General features: G+C 42.6%; 1 pseudogene; it reads left to right on the top strand.

Moving 5' to 3' along the window:
* Positions 1–6212: 6212 nt before the first annotated feature.
* LOC101989047 overlaps positions 6213–21166 on the top strand; it is a 71507-nt pseudogene continuing 56553 nt past the window's right edge.

Raw genomic sequence — 21166 nt, 5'->3', positions numbered from 1 at the left:
TGTTGCGGGAGGTCCTCCCGCTCCTCCAGCCTATAGCTGCTGAGATACCAGCCCATTGGGGCATGGTCTCTCTCTCCCTTTAAAAAAGCAGCGACTTCCCTCCCCCCCGCGCTCTCCCTGCTCCGCTGGCGACTAGACTTGCTTCCTGGTTGTGCAGAGGGCTGTGATCTGTAAGTTTCCCCCTTTAAATAAATACCATCTTATTAATCATAATTCCCAACTGGTGTGGCATTGCTTGTGACTTACGACTCCAACACCCAAGCATCAGTCGCTCCTATAACCCACTCCAAATGACTGCAAGTCCTGGACTTGCTGAAAGCTGATGTGGACCAGTCTACCCTATGTGAATGTTCCCTGTCTCTTTAGCTAGATCAGCAAACCGGATGCTTCTGATGAATGCCCCATTGCTCGTATTTCCTCCTTGCCTTTAGTTAGCATTCTAACCTTCCTGGACCCTGACAACAGTGTCCTAGTTTCAGCAGGAAGTAGTTACAGAAGAGAGTACATCACCCCTATCCCCCCAACAGGCTGGAATGTTACATCAAAAGGAAACGCCCTGGCATAGGGAACACAAATAGCTATTTATAGTGCCCATTGGCATACCAGGAAAGGAACTTCTCAAAACCAAATAGACCCAAATTTATTAACAGGCAGATTCATTAGCTGAAATAGTTCTATGGGTTATGATAAAGCACTCAACCCGCTCTGTATAAAACAGAGATCTTATTGTATAACTTTAAGAGAAAATTGTTGTTTCTATATAAACCATGCAGGAATCATTAAAAATAATCTTGCTATACTAAAAAAATCCTCATGACCTAAGATGAAGTAAGTAATTGGTAACTATTCTTATTTCCTTCTAGATAATAACTCTGATGTCAACCATCATGGAACCTTGGGCTTCTGCTAATCACTGTTGGCTCTTACATCATTGATGCCTTAACTAAATGATAATTCCTGTTTGTGTACTATTAGAATCTGCTAGTTATTAGATATCCATTTCAGAGTCAAGGATTTGACTCATGATACAACTCAAGGGGGAAAGGGAGAGCCAAAGTTACATCTTAAGTTTTAATTACTATGCCTTAGAGATCCATGAAACAGTTGTTTGTCTTTGATCTGTAAGCCCTTGCCCAAGGACAGATATCCCTGAAATTCCAGAGGCGACTGTTTATAGGAGATAGAAAGTCACATGTTTTCACTCCCCTAAACAAGTTTGTTTGACCCATCTGTACCCGATGTGCTTGATCACATGTGGGTGGGAGGTATGGAGGCAGGAAATACATCAGGGTTATGCTTGCCCCTGTTTGGACCAGATAGGAAGTGCAAAGAATTATGGGTTTTCCTTCTTAAGCCCTTGCAAAACGTGATTTGGGGCCATATTTTCTGTGAAACTAGTGATGGTCGTAGCCAGAGCCCATCCTCCTGGCCAGTATTTAATTTATGCTTGCTTCAAATTGGTTTTCAATCCTGGTAGTACTCTTATTCTCAATCAGTGGGATTAACATTCCTTTCCCTGTAGCTGGTTTGGTCTGAGCCCTGTGGAGGCAATTTGGCTGAGCTGCTTCTTCCAAGCTGTCCCACTGGTCAGCAACTCTCTTTCAACAATTTTTTTTTTGGGGGGGGGAAGAAAAGGCCTGGTTCATCTGGTTGATTCCAGAGATTTCCTGAGGCCTTGAGTTTGTTTGTTTGTTTGTTTGTTTGTTTTAATTTCCTGAGCTTTAATGAGTTTCCTATAGGATGTAATGTTTTACCTCTCTTTGGAACATCCTGCAAGTTGGAAAGTTTTATCTGGTAGGAATTTAGTATACAACAGCATGGTGCAGAATGCACACAGAGCTCAGAGAATGAATGCTCAAGTCTATTCTCTCATTCTATCATGTGGATCCTGGGAATTGAACTCCGGTTATCAGGCTTGGCAGAAGCCTCCTTTTTTCCTTAAGAATTTTTTTTTCTAAAAAGTTTATTTAAATCTCTTTTATGTGCATTGGTGTAAAGGTGTCAGATCCCCTGGAACTAAAGTTGCAGATAGTTGTGAGCTCACAGCAGGCTCCTTAACACACACAGCCATATAATCAGTTCTCTCTGCAGTCTCTTTTTACCTTTTGTAGACATTGTATGACATATACCATGTGACCTGAGAGTTAACGATAGCAATTAGGAGTGGAATAAAAAAAAATGTGTTTGCTAGTGACCACAGTATCAAGGGAAATCAGGATTAACTGGTTAGTCATAGTCAACAAAACCAATGCAGCTTATGAATTCATTGCTATTAAATTCTGACTTTGTGAATGACATACATGTGTTTATCTGCACTTCTGACATACCACTCTCATTGCACAATACAGGTGAACAAGACTGGTCATTATCCCACCGGCGCTTTCATGATTTTTATCCACACTCTAGAACATCCATTTCCACCTTTCATCTTGTATAGAAGACTTTTGAGGCCAGCACACTGGTCACACAAGGGGAAGCAAAGGCAGGAGGGACCAGAAGTTCAAAGCCAGCTTCAGAACATAACAAGTTCAAATGTATTCTGGGCTACATGACAAAAACCAAAGCAGTCAAACCCAGACTTTTACCTCAGTAAAGGGAACTTGGAGAATCTATTGCAGTAGTGGCGCAGTGACCATCCACTATGTGTCAAGTGGCTCCTTGACTTATGTGCCAGCCTTTTATATATATTTCATCACCAGACCTCACAATTTCGTATTATTATCTCATGTTACAGAGAGAGACTCAAGATAACATAACTAGGGACAAGACCCAGGACACTCAGGTCTCACCGACTCAGAAGTTTGTGTTTAATTACTGTCATTCAGCAGGCCTCTTCTCTTTTCAGTAAATACTGTGAGTTTTTCAAGGACCTTTGGCTGAACACTCTAATTGGATAAGTGAGGGTAAATGTGTCTGTGTTATTTGATGACTGGTTATCTCATTTGATCAGTGAAAAATGTTTCAGAACGAAGAGGCCAAGTACATTGGCTGCAGTCTTGCATTCCAATGTGGTATAATCTTGAGGCCATCTGTTCAAAGTCACAAGTTATTAAATATGATTTGTGATTAAATAGAAACCTTCATCAAGAACAGAATTAACCATCAGAAGAAAAACATCGCTGTCTTCTTTGGTGACATGGTTGGCCAGCCTGGTCTACAAGAGCTAGTTCCAGGACAGGAACCAAAAGCTACGGAAAAACCCTGTCTCGAAAAAATCAAAAAAAAAAAAAAAAAAGAATTCTAGAACCACATGTGAAAACATCAGCTTTGGGTCATGTGCAGATTTAAAACTTTTTAGGTTCTCTGGACTTGAGTCTTGAGAAGTTCAAGTTTTACTTAGTTTTGCCAGGGCTTAACTTTGAATTTAAAGTGTAAATATATTTGAAAAGCATCAAATGTCTGGGACCAGACAATGCTGATTAACTAAATATAAACAAATCAGCAACACCCAAATTCATTGTAATTTATTTTTAATTTTTACTTTTGCTTTTTTGAGCCTTATGTAGCCCAGGATATCGTCAAACTCTATGTGTAGCCAAAGCTGGCCTTCAACTACTGATGTTCTCTCTATAGCCACTTTCTCTGGTTCCAACCTAATGGGACTAGCCTGAGCTTCTGGGTTCAACATTCCTCAAGAACTAAGTATATGTATGTGAATTTGTGCATGTGGTTGCAATGCCCATGGAAGACAGAATAGGATGTCAGATTCCCTGGAGCCCAAGGTTGAAATATAGTCATCTATGAGCTGACCTACATTATGGGAACTGAACTCGGGTTCTCTGCAAGAGCAGTAAACACACATTTAATTTATTTATATTTTACAAGCATTGATTGTGTTTTGCTTGCATAAATGTCTGTGTGAAGGTATAGACGGAGACTGCTCATTTATTCCTGGCCACCAAGGCCTGAAATAATTACACTGAAACTATACTAATTGCCACATTGCTTGGCCTATTAGCTTAAAATTCTTATTAACTAACTCTTACATCTTAAGTTAACACATTTCTATTATTTTATATTTACCACGAGGCTCATGGTTTACTGGTAAAGTTCCTGGGTGTCTGTTTCCTTCAGCAGCTATATGACTTCCCTGACTCTGCCTTCTTTCTCCCAGCATTCAGTTTAGTCCCCCCTCGCATACACACTGCATAGCTCTATCCTGCCCTGCCACAGGTCAAAGCAGCTTTTTTATTCATTAACCAATAAAAGCAACACATATATAGCAGGACTTTCCACACCATTTTCCCTTTTATGTCTAAATGAAAACCAAGCTTTTAAGTTTAACATAGTAAAATTACATATAACAAAACAGGCATCAGGCAAGAATTACAGTTACAATATTTATATCTACTTTATCTTTTATCATAACTAAGGAAAACTATAACTATCTATTCTTCAACTCCGTCAAAGACTCCAGAAGGATATAATATTACCTAAGTTAACAGGAGAGCATTGTAAACAACTTCCAAAACTCTAGAAATGACAGAGATATCTTGCTGCCTGGACAGTCACCCAAAGTTCTTCTGTAACATTGGGACACCCATCTTCAGTCTACAGGTCCATAGTATCTGTCAGACTTTTCCATGAAACAGGAAATTTCAAAGACAGTTTCACATATATTGGCAGTTTGTCAGTCACTTTCTTCTGTGTCCAGTAGAATGTTTGGCAGACTCATTCATGAAGCAGGAACACCAAAAGGCTGTCTCATTTTTAGGCAAGTTCAGCAGTCATTTTCCTGTGGATCCTGCATGTCCAGTTCATACAGCATACCATCAAGCAGTCTAGGCAAGGGCAGTTTCTCACCCAAATGGCTAGCAAACTCCATAAAGAGCCCTTTGATGCCCATTATCCTCTTGAAGTAGATTGATGCTGTCAGAGCAGATGTGTCTCATTGTCATGAAAAGTCCTAAGTTCTTAAACCATTTTAAATGCCATATTCTGTTAGTTTTTGAAAGGTTTGAAGAATAACTATCCATCTGAAATATATCTCTGCACATCTAGAAAACCTAACTAACATGACAAGCTTGACTATTATATACGACTATCTATTAACCTGTATTTCTTAATTATACATGACATTTTTAAATGAGTTTCACAAACACTTTCTCTGGTTCCAGTTTAATGTGACTAGCCTGAGCCTCTGGGTTCAACATTCTTCAAGAACTAAGTATATGTATGTGTGTATATGAATTTGTGCACATGGATGCAATGCCCATGGAAGACAGAATAGAGTGTCAGATCCCCCTTAATCAAGAGCAGATATAGACATATAACAAAATTGACCTTTAATTTGAATCAATAAACCAAGATCCATACCGATGCAAAGTATTCATCTCTATAGCATATCCCCCTTTAAATGTAAACAAACATTTATAAACAATATTTGGGAATTTGGGCATAGTTCTCTCCAAATTGCTTACTGCTTTTTGTTTGAGCAAAATATTTGGGCATTCATGAAGACTTTTGGGGGGGGGGTCTGGTCCATAAAATCACATTAGTCTGGAAGGAATCCACGGGTTTTCATTTTCTATGGAAACAAAAGCAAAACCATTTTTCCAAAGCAACATATCCTTAGACCCAAATTTTCAAGTCAAGATATCTTTAAACTATAATCGTTGGTTTAGCTTAACAGCATGTAGAATGAAATGTCTTTGTATTTATCTCTTTCACTGTCAAAAATTCAAAGAAAACACAATAATATGCATAATCCAGACTCTTTGTGTATATTCCATCTTTATGTTGCCTTTTTTTTTTTTTTTTTTTTGGTTTTTCAAGACAGGGTTTCTCTGTGGCTTTGGAGCTTGTCCTGGAACTAGCTCTGTAGACCAGGCTGGTCTTGAACTCACAGAGATCCGCCTGCCTCTGCCTCTCGAGTGCTGGGATTAAAGGCATGCGCCACCATCGCCCAGCTGTTGCTTATTTTTCTTTACTCCTTTACTCTATGACTGTCTGTACTCTGTCTCTTTAAAGACTTTATTTTTTTAAAAATGATTTCCTTCTTTTTATAACTCTCTATACTCTTTTTATTCTATCTCCCAAGCCTATGTACATTTTTTAAAAACACACTGTGACCCATCTAGAGGACTTTTCCATCTGAATTTGTCTTTATTGCATGTCTGTAATAATTTTCTGAACAGAAGCACTTTTAAAATGGTAAGCAGTGTGGTTGCAACAGGCCTTGATGCTGGCTCTGCTTCTCTCAGACTTTCAGTATGGCGGAGGTACCTTACCGCCAGCTCTGGGGCCACTGGGTGGGAACTGTGCTCAGCACCTCAACTCTGAAAAGCAGTTGTCCATGCTACCACCAAGTAACTTGTGGCATGCTGCCCACAAACCCCATTCATGTGTTGGGGCTCCCTGAAAAAGCCAGAATTCATGCTGCCAGCATGAACCAGGAACCTGCTGTTTCTTATGCTGAGCCAGTAAGCCTTCTCTCAAAGAAACTGTGGCACCTCTGCTTGCTCCCAGCAAACAGATCCCATTCAGGGGGGAAAAACATGGTTAACAAGAAGCTGAGCTAAACTCTGTTTTTTGTGTGTGTCTAGAATTCCTTTTTAAGCTCTCTCAGGTTTTACATGGATGTAGTTGCCCATGTTGGCACCAATTCTCTAGTCAAGACTGCTTGTTCATCCCCAGCTGCTCAGACCCGAAATAATCACACAGAAACTATATTAATTGCAACATTGCTTGGCCTATTAGCTTAAGATTCTTATTAAATAACTCTTACATCTTAAGTTAACCCATTTCTATTATCTTATATTTTACCACAAGGCTTGTGGTTTACCAGTAAAGTTCCCAAACATCTGTCTCCTTCGGCAACTACATGGATTCCCTGACTCCACCTTCTTTCTCCCAGCATTCAGTTTAGTTTTCCCCGCCTAGCTCTATTCTTCCCTGCTGCAGGCCAAAGCAGCTTCCTTATTCATTAACCAATAAAAGTAAACATATATAGAAGGACTTCCCACCCCATGAGGGTGTCGGATTCCCTGGAACTGGAGTTATAGACAATTGTGAGCTACCATGTGGATGCTGGGAATTGAACCCAGGTTCTCTGGAAGAACAGTCAATGGTCTTAACCGCTGAGCCATCTCTCCAGTCCTAAAAGAAGAATCTTGGAGAGATGGTTGCTGATTATGAGAGTGGCTGTGTTGGTTTCTGTCACTAGGGCTGCCCCATGTTTTATGTTAATGGCAGAAAGAGAGCTCCACACAGTGAGGCTGTTTCAGACAGCCACATGCTCCATCACAGATGCTGCTGCCATACTGCATTTTCAGGAAGCCATTCCTCCATTCTGTTAGGCCAGTTGTTTTTGACTGATGATTTATGTAGTGAGATTAGTAAGTTCCACTAATGTGAGAAATTGCTCCTTTTTTTCTAGAAAATTGTTTCAAATGCAATATTTTGTGTGGAATACTGTGCTATTAAGTAGACCTTCTTAAAGCCCACAGATGGAGACTCTCTGTCAGTACCAAGGGCTCTGCACAGCTGAAATGTGAAATTAATTTGCTCTATGGTAGAAAGGCCTCAGCAGTGTCTCTCTGCTTTCAGGTAACTCAAGTTCCTGCCCCCTTATCCCCAGGTGTAGCCTATGTTAGTTGGCCTAGCATTGCTTTTTCAGCTGGAGGTTGGGCCCTCAACAATGGCTTTATTTAGGAATGTCCTCCGTCTCTGAGTTCAGTTATAGACTCCATCCCTGTGACTATAGGGATTGGTTTTTGCCATGAGACACCTGGATGGAGAAGAAAAAGCCGAGTTAAATGTTAGCTTTTGTTCCACACACTCTGCCTTATCAATCCCACGTGAGGATTCTGAGGTTGCCAAAAATGTCTCCTCCAGCTGTCTTGAGGTGACGGCATGAGGGGAGTTTGGGGATGCATGCCTTCCAAGTAAAGCCATCACCTGACCTCCTTAGGTGACCATCATGAGTGAACGGTACACAACCATGATTTTACAAGTCTCCTGGGATTCATCTCAGGCCAGAGTAATGCAGAGCAGACAGGGGTAAATTAAAGGGTAAGGAAAGTCCTTGACCGCAGGGGATGGCTTGTGTTTCTTGCTGACTGAGAGTCAGGAATTTTGATACAAGCTGGGGGAAGAAAGAAAGAATAGGGTGTATTGCTTACATGGATACAATACTTATCTTTTTCTAAGAGGTATCTCCAACAAGAGCATTAAAACAGCACCAAGGCAAAAGATGCTTGACCTTTGAGTTTAACCTCATTGGCATGCCTCTCTCGATGTAAACCTGGGCAGTGACCTTCCTAAACTACCACTCAATTTCATTTACAAAAGAGAATGTTTTAAGAATAGGTAAACTAGTTTATATTTTTTACTTAGGTTTTCTTCAATTTTTCCTTTATTTTGCTTTTTAAAGGCTTATTTATTTTCATTTTGTGTGTATAAGTGTCTCGCCAGCATCTATGCCTGTGTACCATGTGCATGCTGTACCCACAGAGGCCACATGAGGGCGTGAGACCCCAGAACTGGAGTTAGAGATGGTTGCAAGCCACCATGTTGGTTCTGAGAATTGAACCAGGTCCTCTGCAAGAGCAGTAAGTGCTCTTAACTGCTGAGCCATCTCTTCAACCCCTTTGTTTAGTTTTTTGAAACAGGTCTTGCTATATAGCCTAGATTTAGCCTTCCCAGAGCTGGAATTACAGGTGTGTGCCACTTCCAAGTCCAATTTATATATATATACACACACATATTTTTCTTTTTCCTGGAGAAAAAGAGACAGAGTTTCTCTGTTTAGCCCTGACTGTCCTGGAACTTGCTTTGTTGACTAAACTGGCTTCGAACTCCCAGAGATCTGCTTGCCTCTGTCTGGGAGTAAAGGTATGTGCTTCAACACCTGGCTCATACATACTTTTAAAACTTTGAATAATATTTGGACATGGCTGCAAATTACATCCATTGAGCAATGTAACTTCAAAAAAACCACAAAAATCATATGTGCAGCCATTGTTAAGATACTTACTTCCCCTTCCTGAGAAAATCATATACAGCAATTGTTAAGATATTAGTTCCCCTTTCTGAGAAAATCATGTACAGCAATTGTTAAGATATTACTTCCCCTTCCTGAGAAACCAGTGCACAGTAACACTTTAATGCACCCCAATTCTGCTTCCTACTGACCCGTCTTGAAACTCTTGTCTGCAGTGTAAATCTAGCTCGATCAGAATAGAACTCCTCAGGCTACACACAGGGGCTCTGTCTCCTGTTGCCAACAGCAACAGGAAAAGCAGTACACCTATCTAAAAGCTACGCCATGCCATTAGGGGCCAATATGATTGAGGGTATCTGGACAGACAGTTGTAAATTTTACTTCCTCTATGAAGAGCACACTACATTTCTACTCTCACAAATAGGGAGGATTGTGAAGGTGTGGATTTTTTGGGGGGTTGGGTGGTTTTGAGTCAGGGTTTCTTGGTGTAACAGCCCTGGCTGTCCTAGAACTCACAATGTAGACCAGGCTGGCCTTAATCTCACTGAAATCTCTGCCTCTTGAGTGCTGGGATTAAAGGTGTGAACTACCACACCCAGCTCTTTTATCATTTTAAGTTTTTTGGGGGGTTTTGTTCTTATTTTTATTTTGAGACAGTTTTTCTGTGTAGACCAGGCTGGTCTGCTGCTCACAGAGACCCTTCTACTTCTGCCTCCTGAGTGTCCCCACTATAGACATCCAAAGACCTTGTGTTCCTACACTGGAAGCCAAACCAGGACTCATCAACATGTGGAAACTTCAGGACATCCCTTAATGCTCATTCACTTCTCCAGCACTGTTCTCCCTGTTTCCTGACATAGCGTCTCAGAGACCGTACTCATTTGCAATCCTGCAGCCTCCGCTGGCCCTGTTCCAGGATTACAGGCCTCCCCAAACCTTGAGACGGGATAGAAGGGCAGGGAAAATCTAAAGAAGAAGGGAACAAATCCCCTCACTCTAGAATCTGTAATAGTTTGTGCTTCCCAGTGGCTACACAGAGTCAATCATTTTAACAAAACTAAGATCTGGAGAAACAACCTTCCCTTCTCCAAGAGATGTCTCACACACGTGTTTACAGTAATGGACGGATTCTGCTTACGAAGCCAGGCTGTCTGTGACCTTTGAATCTAACTGTCACAGGATTCTTCTCCCAGCTCTAATCCCGAGCAGTGCACCTCACAATACCACCTTACAATTTCATTCGAAAAGGAAATTCTTTAAGAGAAGAGAAATAAGTAAACCATGGTTCTGCACTTGGTTTTAAAGTTGTACCTTACTTTGAATTCAGCTGTAGATAGCAGCTTCTGAGCAGGGGAACTTCACAAGCCCCAGAATCTAGTGTGTAGCTACCGATAAAACACTTGGTGGTCCACGCCTTTAATCCCAGCCCCCGTCAGACAGAGGCAGGTGTGTCTCTGAGATCGAGGCCAGCCTGGTCTACAGAGGAGTTTCAGGACAGCCAGGGCTACACAGAGAAACCCTGTTTCAAAAAACCAAAACCAACCAATCAAACACTTAAGGTGCAAATGTCTTGAGCAGCCTGGCCCATGCCCTGAGAATGTGCTATTGCTCTCTTCCTCCTGCTCTGTCTTTCTGGGCACTTGCCTCGGATTAAAGCATACACTGTCTCTTTAAAACTTTCATTCTTAGCACCTTCACTTGTGTGCGCATGCGCGTGTTTTCTCGCAGGAATCATTCCTCTCATTCCACCTCGTGGGTTCTGGGAAAGGCACTGAAGTTGCCAGCCTTGGCAGTAGACATGGTTACCTGCTGATCACTTTACTGGCCTGCTACTATATCTCCTGGTCCTTTTGTTCACGTTTGTTTGTTTGAGATGAGGTCTTCTGTGTCCTAGGCTGTTCTCTGTCTTACTGGGTGACCTTGATTTCTGGTGCTCCTGCCTTCACCTTCCCAGTGCTTGGGCTTACAGGTGTGCCACCCCATCCTCTTCCAGCAACGCTTACAATTGAAACCAACACCTTGGGTGCCAGGCACGTGCTCTGCCGACTTAACTGCAGCTCCCGATGCATGCCAGGCAAGTGCTCTGCCGACTTAACTGCATCATCCTGTGCATGCCAGTCAAGTGCTCTTCCAATTTAACTGCAGCTCCCGATGCATGCCAGGCAAGTGCTCTGCCGACTGAGTTGTATCTCCAGCCCTTTTACCTGTGTTTAATCCATCTGACAACTCTTGTCACCCAGAACTGCCCTGAAATTCTTTTCTGCAGAACAACAAGGACACAGTACTGTCAGAGTGGTTCCTCAGGCTGCCAGTAGACTGCATGTATCTCCCTGCTGCCGCTGCCAGCCTGGCTTACACCTTAAAATTTTTAACATTCTCAACAAAATTTTTAGTAAGTTAAGATAAAAATGTAGTTTTGGTCATTAGTCTAACGTGGCTATGAGGCTTTGCTTCAATAAGAAAGTCTTATGAAATGTATTCAGATGATCTCAACTCCCATCATTCAGAAATAGTTGAAAATATAGATGCACATTTTGTCACTTAATAGTTAGGGAGATTTGCAAAATGTTTATAAAATAGAGATCTCCCTTGTATCACCTAATGGTGCACACTCTTACTCTTCAGAAAAATGTATGCGACAATTACTGTGTACCAATCTAGATGACTCTGTACAATTTTATAGCTCCCTGTTATAGATTTGTGGACAGTTTCCCTTGGTGATATTCTTGTGTGTAATTCTCTGGATGTTGTTCTGTTATACATATTTTGGATAGAGACCTAGATAGACGATTAATTAGTCAAAAGATGAAAACATCTGGGGCAGAGGTGGCTAAGCAGACCAAGAACTTAGTGCACAGGAGTGAGCCCTGAAATTTGAATCACCAGCTCCATGGAGAATGCTGGATGGGCTTGGGGCTGTCTGAAATTTCAGCACTTGGGGTCGCCAGGGCAAGGCGGTTAATAGGACTGGAATCAGCAAGTCTCAGGTTCAGAGGAGACTCTGTTGTGGCCCAGCCTCAGCTGGGGTTCAGGTCCTGAGATGGGGAAGGGATGTCAGCCGCAAGGAAAAATTCTGGTGGATTGCACCCTAGTGGCCCTGAATAGCTCGAGCCATCTGCATTTATATCTTGAGTTTTTTTTCCAGAGGCTGACATGAATAGTTTTATTATTGTCTCTTTTTTTTTACTTTTAAGAAATACATACTATTAAAGAAATACATCGTAATCATTATAAAAGCCTCCGTTGCTTCCCTTTGTTTCCCCAAATACACTTTCGCATCCCCTATATAACCTTATTCTAGACAAAGAGTTCAGTGTTTTTGCAGGTTTAACTAAATATTGAGTCAGACACACCCTGCTCTGGCAGCACTGTCGGCAGGCAGCTACTTGTGGTTACAAAGTTAAAAAGTAATAGACATTAGTACAATGCTTTAAGGACAACAATATTTAAACCCAAACTATTTTTTATGTCTGTGAGATACGTTTTTTATACAGTTTTCTTTTTTACAAGAGGGCCCCACGTCTCAATCTCTCTACAAAAGGCAGGCACTCTTTTTCCATCCCGTATATAACATTGTGTTTTTTTTTCCACTGGATCATACTGTATCCTGTTATTGATTCTGTATGCTTTGTGCCCCGGGGGACTTCCTCTCCACAGTTGGCACTAAGTGTGTTCCTGAGGCTTTTCCCTATCTGTGTCTGCATGCCTTACTCCCTTTCCAGACTGTGAGGCAGGGTTACTGTTCCAAGCGTTGTGTTCTCAGACGTGCCTAATGTCTCTGTTGAACCAGAAAAGTTCCCAGACGCAGGCCTTGTAGTGAGTAATTTCAGGTAAGAGATTTGAGAAGCATTAGCTCCCTTTGAATCTTAGGGGAAAATATTTAAAAAACCAAAACAAACCCCCAGAATTTTCAGAGAAAATTGCAGTTTGATGTACATGTGCTGACAAAATAAAACTAAAAACCGCCCAAAGAATCACCAATATGATGAGAGAGAAAAAAGCCCGCAAGCTACACGAATTTAACAGATTCCTACCCTGTCCAGTGGACTACTGGTCCTTGCCAAGTGAGAATCCGTTTCCACGGGTGTCTTGCCCCGAGGAAACCCATCAGACAAGTAGTCACGCTGATCCGAGACAAGGCTGTGGACACACACAGTGCACCAACACTCTGCTCCTGAAGATAGTGGAGAGAGATGAAGGAAGATGTCATCTGGCAGCTTCAAGCCTACGCATGCATGCACACATACACCTGCCAAACATACAAGTCGCAGGCACACCACACACATACACAAGCAGAAAGTACATAAACTTTGAAATCCTTGAGCCACGCGTTGCCACGTCACTTTCCGGAAATGCCTGTCTCTCAGTCTGGCGACCCAACTTTTTCCCGCCAGTGGAGAGGGGGCTTGTTGCTTATTTTGTTTGTTTTTTATTGTGCTAAAGATATGCATGGCAGAAAATGTGCTGTTTTAGCCTCTAAGGTGTGCTGTTCTGCGGCATTGGAGTACATTCACGACGTGGTGTGAGCGTCACCACCATCCGTTTCCCGAGCAACTGAAAACATTACAGACTGACGGTCTTCCCGCTCAGGCGCCGTTCACTCTCTTTTCTATAAATTTATGTTTTCTGTGTATCTAAGTACAACCACAGTCTATTTGGCTTCTTTTACCGCTTAATGTCTTCCAGTTTTATTTATACTGTGACACACATTAGAATTTTCTTCTTTTAGATTTTTTTTTTCCAGCTGGGCTGTGGTGGTGCACGTCTTTAATCCTAGCACTCAGGAGACAGAGACAGGTGAGTATGAATTTGAGGCCAATGAGTTCCAGGACAGCCAGGCCAGGGTTACACAGAGAAACCCAGTGTCAAAATAAAAATTTTCCATATCTCTGTGTGTGTGAAAACACGTGTATACATGTGGAAATAGTGGCTAATATTGGGAGGATTCCTCTAGCAGATGTAGAGGTAAATGTTGGGAGTCTTTCTCAATGACATTCATGGACTCTTTGAGACAGGATTTCTCTGTGAGCCCAGGCTGGCCTAGAATTCACAGCGACCTACCTGCCTCTGCCAGTAAGCCCTGGGGGTGTTCACTAGTCTCTGAACACCAAACACTGGGGTTACAAGTGGACAATGCCATGCCCAGCTTTTTACATAGGTATTGGGATTCAGATTTAGGACTTCATGTTTGCACCAGAGCGCACTGAGCCCCTGCCCAGCCCGCTTTCCATCCTTTCCCTGGCTGAGTACTGCTCATTGTATATACACATGGGCCACACCTCATCCAACCAGGCAGTGAACGTTTGAGTTGCTTCTATAATTTGGCTATCTATCACCGAAGGTTTTAAAAAATATATAATATTTTGTTAATTTTTTGAGAATTTTATAAATACATTTGCTCATCTTCACCTCCAGTCCTCCCCAGCTCTTCTCAGACACCCCACCCTCTTCCCACTCCTGACGTTAATGATTCCTCCAGTGGCCTGTCATGGTGGCACATGTCTTTAATTCCAGGGGAGACAGGCAGGTGAGTCTGTGAGTTTGAGGCCAGCCTGGTCTACAGACCAAGTTCCAGACAACCAGGGCTACACAGAGAAGCCCTGCTCAATAAATAAATATAAAAAAACCATAAGTAAGTAGTAAATAAACTGACCCACTGAGCCTACTTTGTGCTGGGATTAAAGGCATGCGCCACCATCGCCCGGCTATGATGGCACACATCTTTAACCACAGCACCCGGGAGGCAGAAGCAGGTGGATCTTTGTGGGTTCAAGGGGCCAGCCAGAGCTACATAGTGAGACCCTATTTCAAAGAAACAAACAAAGCCAAATAAACAAGAAGAAGGTAATATGGGTCGTGAGGAGAGGAAGCAGGACGGAGACAGTTTTGAGGACACAGTATGTTGTGTTTCAAGTATCGTGAATGTGACCAGGAAAGCAGACAGAGGCCTGGGACGGTGGTTTCCTGGGCTCTGAGCAAGGTGCTCGGCTGTCAGGATTTCTTCACGTGATAACTTTATCTTTGCTGGTTAATGAAGCTTCAGTAAGAATCCTGAAGGTGATTGTGTTCCTATTTGGGCCTATCTCATCAGGCAGATAAGGGAGTTTTCAGAAAGCTACTCCCCACGCTGCAGGGTAGAAGATACCAGGAAAGGTCAGAGCGACCTTGGATCTGAGCAGCTTCCAAGACCTTTCAGCGTGTCAATGCCAGTCTTTCAGGTATCATTTTCTAGATGCCAACAATACTCTTACATGGTGTATGGGTACACACACACATACACACACACACCCCTCCTGAGTAGTTTCTTGTGTTTTAATTTTTTTTATGTTGACAATGGAATTGATTTTTGAAATAATATTGTCAATAGGTTCTATTACTATGATCAAGAACCAACCTGGGTAGGAAAGGGTGTATTTGGCTCACACATCCTGATCTCAGCTCATCACTGAGAGAAGTCAGGGACCTGGAGGCAGGAGCTGAAGCAGAGGCATGGAGGGGTGCTGCTTCTCATATCTTGCTCCTCATATCTTGCTCAGCCTGCTTTCTTGGGCTCCCAGCAACACCTTCCAGGGGTGATATTGCCCACAGTGGGCTGGGCTCTTCCACATCAGTCAGTCAAGAAAATGCCCTACAGATGTGCCTATAGGTCAAACTGCTGGAGACAGGTTTGCCAGGTAAGGACCTCTCTTCCCATGTGACTGGAGTGTACGTCAAGTTGACAAAAACACCTAAGTAGCACAACAGATGTATGGAATTAATACAAGAATATGTTAAACCAAAAACATCTTTCTGTATCCAAATGGGAAAGTTTTCCCTCCCTCCCTCCTTTCCTCCCTCCCTTCCTCTCTCCTTCCCTCCCTTCCTTTCTTCCTATCTCCCCCCCCCCTTTTTTTTTGCACTTTGCCCCCATTGCCTTTAGGTGGCATTAGATCCTTGGGTGTTAGATCCCCAGGAAAGCTGAGCCTGCTCTCCATCCCACACGTGATAAGAGTTAGGAGTAAAGACTGTTCTTCCATGTGTGTAAGGAAGATCTTAAACTCACTTTTCTCTCTCCACAGACATTACAATTTACAGTTCTGCTCAGCATAGCGGAAACTAAGGCTAAATAGTGCAAGGGATGTAGGGAAATTGCCAGCTTTCTGGTTCTGATGTTTGGATGTCGAAGTCAAGCAGCAGTGTCTATCTGTGCTCAGGGTCATGTGGGAAAGACTTCTTTATTCTCCCCTCCCCTTCCCTTTCTTCGTTTTCTTCCTCCTCTCCTTCTGTGAACTAAAATCCCTGGAAAGAACCACACCTACCACAGAACCTTCTGCAAGGCTCAGAGCGAATGGAATGCTGCAAATCCGGACCCGAGTTACCTTGGGTCATCTTCAGCCTCCTTAGTAGCCACGTATTGCCTTTTTCTGCGTGTGACCTAAGGCCTTGTGATCATTAGGTAAATCCTTTGGAATGTGCAAACAGAACCCTAGCTGTCTCCAACCAAAAGGCTAAGCACGCCGCCATCAGATAGCATCCAAGGCCACTAGCGGAGACATCCATGTTTTTTCTGTCACCTGACTTCCTGACATTTCCACCAATGTGTCTTGAGTTATAATTTTCTTTGTTCTGTTACTATACAACTTCATGGAACTGTTACCATGTTGGGACATGGAATTTATGCTAACTTAAATCTCTGTTTATAGGCCATGGTCACTCATATTTGGCTCTAGAATAAAATATCTCTTATCCCATTCGATGTAAGAGTTGTTTTTTGCAAGAGAAATTGTTGTACATCTTCTTCCTTCCTTTCCCCTCCTTCCCTCCCCCTGCTCTCTCCTTCCTTTCTTCTAATATGCCTGGGTCCCTCTAGAGATACTTCACTCTCAGGGCCATGGAATCTGACTGCAGTGTAGGGAACTTTGTTGCTGTGGGTTTAGCTGAGGCAGAGGAGGTCAGGGCATTTGCCCAGGCTCTCAGGATTAATGACTTTGTGACTAGCCTCCTCTAGCTGCTGCGGAATCAGCTGGCTTAGTTTTGTCTAGCCACTAGACCATGTTCAGTTGCAAATGAAACCAAAGGACCCCTAGAAGCAGGGAGGAAATTCTTTAATTCACTTGATTATTTTCCTGTAGGGGACAGCAAGGTCGGCCTTTCCCATGACCTGACCAATCTCAGCTTTTCAAATCATTTGCCTTCTCTTGGTATCACTGCTGATAATGCTGCCACTGTGTGATCAATGACAAATATAATGTATGTGATAGTATTTTGAATTCTTTCACAGAAAATTGTGTTCCCATTGTGTGTCAGGTGGAGAGCTAACACATTTTGAAAGCCTCTTCCATGAAAAGTACCTTCCATCTGTTGCCTTAAATGATATTTACAACAATCCATCGTACCTTCCAGTAAGCATGACAATCTCCATTTTATTGGCCCAGATTTTTCAAAAAGAAAAAAAAATCCCATGTTGCCACAACTAGTGAATGACACAACCAACATGGTGGCCATTTCCTCTGCACATACGGCAGAAACAGGAAGTGTGCAGTCAAGTCTGAAAAATATCAATTGCTTGTCCCAAACTGACATCTTTTGAATCATGTCAAATTCTCATGCCTTTTATCTCCCTAGTGAATTTTAGATTAGGAATCTCCTTTGCCACACATATTTTGGGTACCTAAGTACCTTTGTTTACCTGTGCACCTCTGTACACATGGAGGCCAGAGGTAAACTTCAGGCTTTGCTGCTCGACAGGGTCGCTCCCTGAATCTGGAACTCCACAACCCAGCTAAGTTGGCTTCCTCCTTTCTCTGTCATTCCAGCCCTAGGATCACAAGTGTAGTAATATGAGCGGTGGGGCTGCGTCCCCAGCACCCCAGCCGCTTGGCTAGCTTATGCCCTGAAATAACAACACACAGATTGTATTAATTTAAACACTGCTTGGCCCATTAGCTCTAGCCCTTACTGGCTAATTCTGATATCCCGATCAACCCATTTCTAATAAACTGTAGCACCGGTCTTACCGGGAAGATTCTAGCCTACGTCCATCCTGGGTCGGAGCTTCATCACGTGTGTCTGCCCGGGAGTGGGCAGCATGGCGTCTCTGCTCCAGAGAGCAGAGCTGTCAGTCTGAGCTCACTTCCTCTTCCTCCCAGCATTCTGTTCTGTTTACTCCTCCCACCTATGTTTTAAGCTATAAGCCCAAGCAGTTTGTTTATTACTTAACCAATAAAATCAACAGATTGATATATGACACTCCCACATCACACAGGCAGGAGTGGCCATGAAGCTCAACCTTTTACGTGGCTGCTGGGGATTGAACTCAGGTCCTTATGCTTGTGCGGGAGGTTCTTTGCCACATGAGGTATCTCACTAGCCTTAACTGCAACAACTTTGAATGGTTTTTATGACAAATTTGTAATTTGATTATTAGGGGCTGATCAAGGAAAGGGGTGACCAGGAGGAGCAGTGACAAATGAGTCACTGAATGGTGTCTGGGCAGGGTGGTCTACCACAGGCCTACACTATCAGCCTTTCATGGTGCTCTAAAAAAGATGATGATGATGACGATGATGATTCTGTTTTGTTTTTTTGAGACAGGGTTTCTCTGTGTTATAGCTCTAGCTATACTGGAACTCGCTTTGTAGACCAGGTTGGGCTCGAACTCACAGAGATCTACCTACCTCTGCCTCCCGAGTGCTAGGATTAAAGTTGTGCTCCATCACTGCCTCTTAAAAGGTATTTGTAGGGGGCTGGAGAGATGGCTCAGAGGTTAAGAGCATTGCCTGCTCTTCCAAATGGTCCTGAGTTCAATTCCCAGCAACCACATGGTGGCTCACAACCATCTGTAATGGGGTCTGGTGCCCTCTTCTGGCCTGCAGGCATACACACAGAATATTGTATACATAATAAATAAATATTTTAAAAAAAGGTATTTGTATTCATTTTAGTGTATGTGTATGAGTATTTTAGTTGAATGCTTATATCATATATGTGCTTGGTGCCCATGGAAGGCATAAGGTGTCGGATTTCCTGGAACTAATTTTCACAGACGATAATAAGCTGCCCTATGGTACCAGGAACCAAACCAAGGTTCTCTGCAAGAGCAGCAAGTGCTCTTACTTGCTCAGTCAATCATCTGTCCAATGCACACTACATGGCATATTTTTGAAGAGAACGTATGGTAAGTTTTTGGCCATCTTTACACCTATGGAACCACAATCAAGGTAGTGGAAATAGATATCCACTCTCAAGTCACACCTGCCCACGCACGATCATGTGTTTCTCTCTTCTAGCCAGGCAATCCATCAGTGATCTGCTCTCAGCCACTGCTCATCAGTTCTAGAGTTTTATGTACATGGAAAGATGCAGGGAATCCTCTTCTCACTCAGCTCCTTTGACTTAGCAGAATATCCCTGCTGTATCAATGACTCCTCCTTGTTGTGGAGCTGTGCAGCACTGTATGGATCTACCACAACTTGTCTTCTTTGCCTCTTGATGGATGTTTGCATTTCCTCTAGTTTGGGGCTGTGCCACTTTACTCTCCACTTTTGTGGAATATTATTTTAAGATGTGTTATGTTTGTTTGTGCTGTGGGAACATTTGTTTAATGATGCAAAGATGTGTTGCATTCTTTTATATTGCTTTTGTTTAAGTCTGTGAAGCTGTGTTGCTTTGCCTGTCTAAAACACCTGATTGGTCTAATAAATAGCTGAATGGCCAATAGCAAGGCAGGAGAAAGAATAGGCGGGGCTGCCAGGCAGAGAAAATAAAAAAGGAGGAATGAGGGAAGAGAGAATCAAGGAGTGAGAGAAGAGGGAGGACTCCACAGCAAACCACAGAGTAAGAGTAAAGAAAGATATATAGGATAAATATAAAAGCCCAGAGGCAAAAGAAAGATGGGATAATTTAAGAAAAGCTGGCTAGAAATAAGCCTAGCTAAGGCCAGGCATTCATAAGAAAGAATAAGACTCATGTGTGTGATTATTTGGGAGCTCGGTGGTAGGCCCCGCAAAAGAGTGAGCCAAAGAGTAAAAGAGGCAAAACAAAACAAACAAACAAAAAAACAGCCTGGCGGTGGTGGCACATGCCTTTAATCCCAGCACTCAGGAGTCAGAGGCAGGTGGATCTGTCATTTGAGGCCAGTCTGTTCTACAGAGTAAGTTCCTGGACAGCCAGGGCTACACAGAAAAATCCTGTCTCAAACTGACCACCCCCCAAAAAGAGAAAAATAACCACAACATTCCACCAGCCCTGTGGGAAAGTTACGTCTTCTTCTAATCCTGGCTGACAGTTTGGGTGGCCGAGGCCGCCAGTATTAATCACTGCCAATCATCTGGCTGTGGTAGACATTGTGGCCTTGTTCCATTTTTTGTACTAGCTTACATCATTTCATATGCTTATTTGACATATTTTTTAGAAACTTTTCCAATCAAAAACTGCTATATATACAAAAAGGAAAAGATAGTTTCGGTTAGTACATGCAAAGAAAAAGATCTTGATAAATATTTCCCAAGTTGAAGAAGTGATAAATCCAAAGGGGACTTTTGATTTTGTAAGTGGTACATTGTTTTACCTACACTTTAAAATTTTTATGTATATTACCTTTATGTATGTGTGTGCATTGCCTGAGTGCCTTGTGCCTGTGGAGGTCAGAAGTGGGCATTGGGTTCCCTGGGACTGCAGTTACTGATGGCTGTGAGCCACCATGCAGGTGCTGGGAATTGAACCTGGGTCCTCTGGAAGAGCAGCCAGTGCTCTTAAACCACTGAGCCATCTCTCCAGCACTGGTAATGCATTTCTAAAACGTCTGATTGTTTTTGCAATGAGTACACATTTCTTTAGTCAAATTAAAATATACGTATGAATTAATGTATGTATAAATGTGCATGCGTGTGCAGGTGAGTGTGCATTTGTACATATGTAGAGGCAGAGGGTGGAGTCTGATGTCTTCCTCTCACTCACGATTTACCTCGACCTTTGAAGTAGGGTATTTGCCTGATCTTATTTGCTAGGCTAAAAGCCAGGTAGCCCCCAAAGATCTCCTTATTTCAGCCCTCCCCCCCCCCCCCGGAGCTGGGGTTTAGGTGTCTGCAGAACTCTTGGTTTGTTATAAAAGTTCTGGGGCCTGACCTCTGGTCTTCGCAAACATTCTTAACAGCTGAGTCATCTCTCCAACCCCCACGTGACTTTCTTATGGGAAAAAGATTTTTTTTAATTCTTTTTTTTTATTGAGAAAAGGAAAAAAAA

Source organism: Microtus ochrogaster, chromosome 4 (genome assembly GCF_000317375.1).
Source record: "Microtus ochrogaster isolate Prairie Vole_2 chromosome 4, MicOch1.0, whole genome shotgun sequence".
In the NCBI taxonomy this organism is placed as follows: domain Eukaryota; kingdom Metazoa; phylum Chordata; class Mammalia; order Rodentia; family Cricetidae; genus Microtus; species Microtus ochrogaster.
Note: the sequence above shows the minus strand (reverse complement) of the source record. Positions and strands in the feature narration are given on the sequence as shown.